Source organism: Euprymna scolopes, chromosome 33 (genome assembly GCF_053919585.1).
Source record: "Euprymna scolopes isolate OS-2025 chromosome 33, ASM5391958v1, whole genome shotgun sequence".
Lineage (NCBI taxonomy): Eukaryota > Metazoa > Mollusca > Cephalopoda > Sepiida > Sepiolidae > Euprymna > Euprymna scolopes.
In genome coordinates this window covers 31293350-31301614 of record NC_136514.1, presented here as the reverse complement: position 1 = coordinate 31301614, position 8265 = coordinate 31293350, and positions in this window count along the sequence as shown.

The window sequence follows — 8265 nt, the reverse complement described above, 5'->3', positions numbered from 1 at the left end:
CGGTTCCAATTCAGTTTACCTCATTATAAACAAATCTGTGTTTCGTAATATCTGGTGTATATATTACGAAGGTCATATGTAAATAAAGTATATTTGCTCTACTTTGGCTTGGCATATACAAGGAAACATATATATAACGTACACCTGTTTTGTTTCGGTTGATATGTGCAAGGAACAATATCTACCACTCATACTTAGATACCTACATGGAAAAATATATACAACGTACTACTCTCTACTTGATCGACATATCTACAATAAACAATATTTCCAACGTATACCTATCTATTTGGATTGATATCTACAAAAATATCCACACCATGCACATCTCTACTTTAGCTTGATATCTACAAGAAAGATACCTACGTTTGTAATTTGGCTTGATATAATGTTAGTTCCCGGACACCGTTATAGTATCTCCTTTGCTTATCTTGTTGATTGAAATATCAAGTGTAGATCGCATACCAAAGTAGGTTCATGAAACATAGAAAATAAGCCAAAACGAAACCCACTTATTTTTTGTAGGTGTTGTGGTAAAAATAGTATTATTTAACAGATGGTGTTGAAAGTCGAAAATCTCAAGTCACAGCAAATAAGCGTCGTGTTGTAAGAAGAAAGTTCGTATGTCTAACGAGGGTCGTTCCAAAAGTAAAGCCTATTATTATTATTATTATTATTATTATTATTATTATTATTATTATTATTATTATTATTATTAGTTTTATTCAAAAGTTTGAAAACTGAAAAGACGGTAGTGGTACTATTAAACATTTTTTTCTACATAGTCACCATCATTCTCGATGCACTTTGGCCATCGATGAACGATGGCTGTGCATGGGCATCCGGAGCTCGTTTTCTTATACGAGTATCGTTTCTCAAGTAAAACCTCACAAAGAGCTGCGAAGACGGGAATAATATCATTAAAACGAGCAACATTCCTTGCTCAATTTATTTTTCTACATAGTCATCAACATTCTCCATGCACGTTTACCAGAAATTCAATGATGCATCTCTGCTTCTGGTGCACAGGGGCGGTTTTCACACACCGTCAATATCTGCGACAGAGACATGGAACTTCCAGATCATGAATGCTTAATTTCACCATTCGGAATTTTAAAAAAAATATAAAAATAGGAAGCATTACTTTTGGAACGCCCTGTTGCAGGTTGTATTTAATATGCAAATGAATTAATTTGACTTTTTATGTTTTTGCAAATTGTTAACATTTTAATGTAGATAAATGATAAGAGTAGAAAGTGGACTTTAGGTGGGCTTTTCGCTGTCTTGTAACTATCGTTTCCTGTGTCTTTTAGTTATAGTAAATTATCTTATTAAAGATAAATGTGTGGCGTTAAGAAACTTTCAGCGAACGTCTCCTTATGCCCTGTTCTTTATAAAAAATAATCTGTTTGTATAGTACTACTAGATGAAAGAACGACCGTGAAGACAAAAACGATAAAAGACTCACGTATGTATAAAGGAGATTTAGATAATGAAAACATCACAGACTTATCTTTATCATTAAAGACATTATATTATGTCGTTAGTCTACAGTGAAACACCGGAAAGTAAAATATAGGGTGGCCCAAAAGTAGGTTTACAGTCATCAAACTATCGTTTAGTAGTAAAATATGAAAAGTATGAAATATTAAGTGCTGACGCCTCTGAGTAGCCTAATAGCCATAAAAATAAAAAATATATGGCAATTAAGCTACACAGAGGCGTCTGCACTTCATATTTCATACTTTTTCATACTTTACTACTAAACGATTGTTTAATAACTCTAAACCTACTTTTAGACCACCCTGTATTCGATTATTGTTATGAGTATTATAATGTTCGTTTATTGTGATCATTATTGTCATTTTTCAACGTAGAATGCCAGAAAGAATGTTATTAAAGCGAAAGAAATATTTACAGAGAAAATTTTTATGTCAAAATAGTTTCCAAAAATATAAACTTGGTGAAAAAGAATGTTGGAACATAAAAAAAAAATAAATATGTGACGAAGATAGATATTATGATTTGTATCTTGGTCACGTGGAGTTAATGACGTGACAAGATAGCTTGGTAATTCACATAATCAGTTTAGTTTAGAATTTGGAGTCAGACGGGTCAAGTTAACACGAAAGATATCGTCTCCGCGTTTTGGAAGCTGGGTAAAACGCAACTTTAACATACTATAAAAATTACAATACCTTGCAGCTGTGATGGGAAGTCAGAAATGAAATTATATCAAATATATATTCTATTGTTGTTTGGTTTCCTTCGAAAAGAGATGAACTTGAATAATAAGAAGAGATGATGACACAACGGAAAGAGGTATGTTATTTGCCTGTACGCTACAAATGTTAAATGTTTTATTATATGTAAAACACCCAACACGCCTACATACAACAATAGAAGAACATTCTAACCACTAGACAACACGCTGTTTATGTACACTGACAATAATCTTATACGCCCAACAGCTTCATAAAACTTAAGTAAGCCTGTTCGATCAAAAATTACGTCATGCATTTTGGTGAATTGAGACATACGGAGGTCACAGTTATCGCAGTAAGTGTGAAACTAATTCAAGATAAGACCTCATAATTGATGATATCATCAGCAAAGCGTCTTCGCATAACACGAATGGCGACAAAAACTAGACTGTTAGATATTCATGACTGAAACTCATTGGACAAATCAGAAACATAGTAAAGTTTTTGTGCACCAAATATAGTGTAATTGTAGTTGTGACATACAGGCAGATTTAATTATTACAAATAATTATCGAAATTAGTACCATGTCCAAGAGTTATGAAAAATGATGAAATGTGTGTGAATTGATTGGTATATTTGCATTGAAATAATAAGCCCAGAAAATATATCCAAGCTATTTTTTCAGTTAGGGGGGAGGCGATAATATTAATCAAAATGATATCCAAGAATAATGGAAAATAATGAATGTGGGTTAATTGATTGATGTGTTTGTAATGAAATATTCATCCTAGGCAATATATCAAAGTTATTATTTTAATAAGGTGGAGCGATAATATGTGTTTTAGGTATGAAAAATGATTGTAGAAATTAGTAATATATCCAAGAATTCTGAAAAATGATTAATTGTTAGTTAATTGAGTGATGTGTTTGTAATGAAATAATCAGCCCAGTCAAAATATCATAGATATTATTTTAGTAAGTGGAGGGGGGGGGCGATACAGTTTTAACAATAGGCTAGAATAATATGATTGTGTCTTCATTCATTCTGAACGCCCAGAGAATGCCCAGCAGCAATATATTAAATATGAATGAATTTCCACAGGTCATGCTAGTTAAAGAGAAATACAGTAGTCGGAAGAATACATATAATACAGACAACGTTTTCTGTTCGATCGGACGACGAAATAAACTGTGTACCCTTCATTTCCATTATTAGTATTTGCATTTCCATAAAAGACCTTTGCTTTACTGTATGCAAAACAAAACGTCGAAAATCTCATATGAAAATAAGATAGATTGATCCCATTATTTTTCTTTATCATTTTGTCGACAGGCGGGCTGTTTAATCCGGTGTGATATTCAAAATGAGTTTTCCAAGCGGGCAAACATTTGTCTTTTTGGATAGCGAAAAAAAAAAGAAGAAAAATCCAATTTCGATTCGACTGCAGAAGATGAACAATTATTTACAGAAAGACATCGAATATAATTAAAAGAGAAAAGAGAATATATTAATTCCACCCCCGCAATATATATATATATATATATATATATATATATATATATATATATATATATATATATATATATATATATATATATATACAGTATATATATATGCTGTATTAACAAAAGCAAGACTTCAAAAAAGGAATTGATAGCAACAAAAAGCGTATTTCATTGTAAGTTACAATTGTTTCAATACCAGTTGGACAATTTCAAGCATTATGGCGTTTGAAAATTTTCACATAACCAGACTTTCGTCAGACTTCTTGAATAAAAAAACACTTTGACAATAGAACATTGTTTAAAGAAATCAAATATATATATATATATATATATATATATATATATATATATATATATATATATATATATACCGATTATGCAATTTATAAATTATATAAACATTAACATCCAATGTTCAGTTTGTTTATTTACAAAGAATACTACGCTAAAGCAAAAGCAAGCAATGTCAATTATCAAGTGTGCTCGACCCGAGAAATGGGGGGGAGCTTATGCGTGAGTGTGTGTTAGTCTGTATATGCGTATATATATATATACTTAGATATGTATATATGTGTATATGCCTCTGTATAATATTCAATGCTGAACTCACTGATGAATCAATCATTGTGGATTTTGAAACACAGCTGCTAGGTGTAAGAATGAGTAATGTGGGCTATGTTTAGATCAATTTAGTTTCATGAAAAAGGTCAAACAGAGAGTAGATGCTCTTCGTTAAAATTCAAATACATTAATTAAAAAAGTAATCCTGAGTTCATACTTTCGTCTCTAATGTCCTCATTAGAGTAATTGCAAAAACTCTTCTTAAGGAGGGCGGAATTAAAGTCACTGGAATACTGAGACTGATACTACACTAAGAAATTAATGTTGAAGCAATGGCTGCCTAATACCTTACCGTGTTAATTTTTTTATGTATTAATTTCGAAAATCTGCTAAAACACTTGATGAATGATTTAAACATTATTATATTAATGTATATTTTTAACAGTTGGGAGGGCGGTATGAAGTTAGTCCCGGAAATGACTGAAACCGTTTACGATTAAAGCATTACTTTATTTCATGTATATTTTTAACAGTTAGGTGGAAGGTATGAAGTCAGTCCCGGAAATGACTGAAACCATTTACGATTTAAACATTACTTTATTTCATGTATATTTTTAACAGTGGGGTGGGGGTATGAAGTCAGTCCTGGAAATGACTGAAACAGTTTATGATTTAAACATTACTTTATTTCATGTATAGTTTTAACAGTGGGGTGGTGGATATGAAGTCAGTGCCGGAAATGACTGCAACTATTTACGTTTTAGACATTACTTTATTTAATATATATTTTAATAGTGGGTGAGGGATAAGAAGTTAGTACCAGAAATGGCTGAAACAGTTTTCGATTTAAACATTACCTTATTTCATGTATATTTTAATTAGTGGAAGGGGGATATGATGCCAGTCCCGGAAATGATTGAAACAGTTTACGATTTAGACATTACATTATTTCATGTATATTTTTAACAGTGAGTTGGGAATATTAAGTCAATCCCGGAAATGGCTGAAACAATTTACGATTTAGACATTACATTATTTCATGTATATTGTTAACAGTGGGTTGGGGATAAAAGTCAGTCCCGGAAATGGTTGAAACAGTTTACGATTTAAACATTACTTTATTTCATGTATACGTTTAACAGTGGATTGGCGGACATAAAGTCAGTCCTGGGATTGGATGAGAGAGGTATAAATATATACTAGCAGAATACCCAGCGTCGCCCAGGATTGAATGAGATAGATGGTAAACATATAGTAGCAGAATACCCAGCTTTACCCGGGATCGAATGAGATAGGTGGATGATATATACTATATATGTAAGGTTAGGCGATAATGTGGGTTAAAATTATGAACAATGATTGTCGAGATTAGTAACATATACAAGAATTATTACAAATGATGAAATGTGAGTTAAATTAATGGTGTGTGTGTGTGTGTGTGTGTGTGTGTGTGTGTGTGTGTGTGTGTGTGTGTGTGTGTGTGTGTGTGTGTGTGTAATGAAATGATAACTCCGGGAAATATATCAAACTAATTATTTTAGTAAGGGGGGGGCGATAAAGTTTTTACAAAACGGCTAGAATAATATGAGGGTGTCTTCATTCATGCTGAACGTCCACAGAATGACCAGCAGAAATATATTACATTACAGGTCACGCTAGTATATTACTATACGATTAGTGTACTTGTAAACACAAATATAGGCAGAATTACTAGTTATTCAAATTGAATAATAAATCGTACCAAACAATTTAACTCGTTTGGGAAATGATTATTAATACTTGATTTAAGAATATTAGTATATAACAATTACAAGAACAAAAAAGTTAATTTTTAAAGTAAAACTTTCAAAATAATTAAAATAAAAATGGATAAATAAAATAAATAAAAATAAAATGGTCGTAATTAAGTAAATAAAATCTAATATTAAGCTGATAAAGTTATAAGACAGTAGAAAATCGATATACGCTTACCCTAGGATACGATTTTTTCAGGTTACAATGTGAAATACGATGCTTTTCCAGACCCTAGTTACGGTATTTGCCCCGCCTTACGGTCCTATTTACAATGTTATTTATATTATTGTATACTGCACTGTATTTTGTTACTAATATTTTATGACGTATCAAAAGGTTCTACTGTATATATAACAGTTCAAAGTAAAATTAAAAATAAAAATTATTAATGGATTTAAATTTAAAAAATAAAATTATATAAAACAAATTATACAAATTAATTATTGCATATATGATACACCGAAGAAAACTATTTGTCGATAATAATCACAATTAATAATATTAATACAAAAGAATAACTTAAAATATGCATAATAATTTTATTATTACTTTAGAATTTACGAATAAAATTTAAAGTAAATAAAGTATGTAGTCTAATTTCAATATATTAGGATGCCAAAAATACTCAAAATCAGTTGGGAAATACCACAATGCATGTTTCATGTATGGATTTTTATGGGTACCATTTTATGATCAGAGATAATTTGTTCAATCATCTTCACAGAAGTCAAACTCTCTTCCATCAGTTTGCAGTTGATAGGTTTGAAAAAGTTGATGCAGAGAGACTTTTATATATGAAAACTCATTAAAACGAGCTAAGAGTAGATTCCTACATACATCTAAAAGATCATAAAAATAACTATATATGTCAGATACGTATATTACCTGCTATCGCATTATGCATAATTTCATCCACTCTTTATCTAGGTCCTAACCCTAAACGTAGATTCTATGAACAAAGCTTCTTTCTTAGAACTGCACGCCTGTGGAACTCTCTTCCGTTTGCCTGCCTTCCTGCTGACTACAATTAATCCTTCTTCAAGTCTAAATTAACCAAATTCTTGTTGAACAGTTCCTTTAAGTAATCCAATTTACCAAATTTTCACTACTAACGATTACTACGATATTATCTCATCAATTACTGTACACTCATCAACCCTTATCGTCGAGTGGCCTCCGGGCCTTGACAAGTTGTGACTCCTATGTAAAAGAAAATATCTTCGAGCTTCACAGATAGTTTACGGTACATGCACGAAAGGACACACGGTGCAATGGCTGTTTATCATATTCACTTCAAATCCAAAGTGGAAAAAAATTCAAGATGAACTTCTCCCTGAACAAACATCAATCGACAAGTGTTTCGCCTGAAGATAATCAAAATGATGAATCTAATAAACGAAATTTTTGGCCACTGCCATGTACACAATTGCGTGACAACAAGAGGCTTGCCTCATGCGCAAATATTATTGTGGCTTATCAGAAAAATCAACTCCAATCAAATTGATTCCATTATGTCAGTTGAGTTACCTGATATACAAACGGATCCAACCATATTTGAAATGGTAAAGAGGCGAATGGAGCCTTGTGGTAATATCAATAGGAATTCATCTTGCATGGTTTGATGATCAATGTAGAAAAAGATACCTTAAAAACTATCCACTTTAAACTGAGTTTTGTGAGGATAGTTATCAGTCTTACAGGAGAAGATATCCTGAAGATGGTGGCTTTGAAACTATAGTTGGTAGGCATGAAGTTTACAATAGGTGGCTTGTACCTTACTCTCCCTTACTTTCAAAGACATGCAATGCTCACATAAATGTTTAATTTTGCAATTCTGTGAAGTCTATCAAATATGTTTGCAAATACATAAATAAGGGATCTGATGCAGCCATATTTCCCTTATAAAAAATGTTACTAATAAAGTTACTCGATATGAACGTGGTAGATATATCGGCACTAATGTAGCATTTTCGCGTATTTCGGGGTTTCCTATTCACGAAAGTCAACCTTCAATCCATCAGCTTGCAGTTCAGCTTGAAAAGTATTATAGGGTTTATTTTACAAACAAAAATGCTGGCCAAGTTGCCCTGAACCCAAAAGATGCAATTGTTACCCCATTTTTTAAGATAATTTTACAAAAAAAAAAAAAATCTTAATTATAATCAGATTTCATCTTATTACACATAAAGTAACAACACA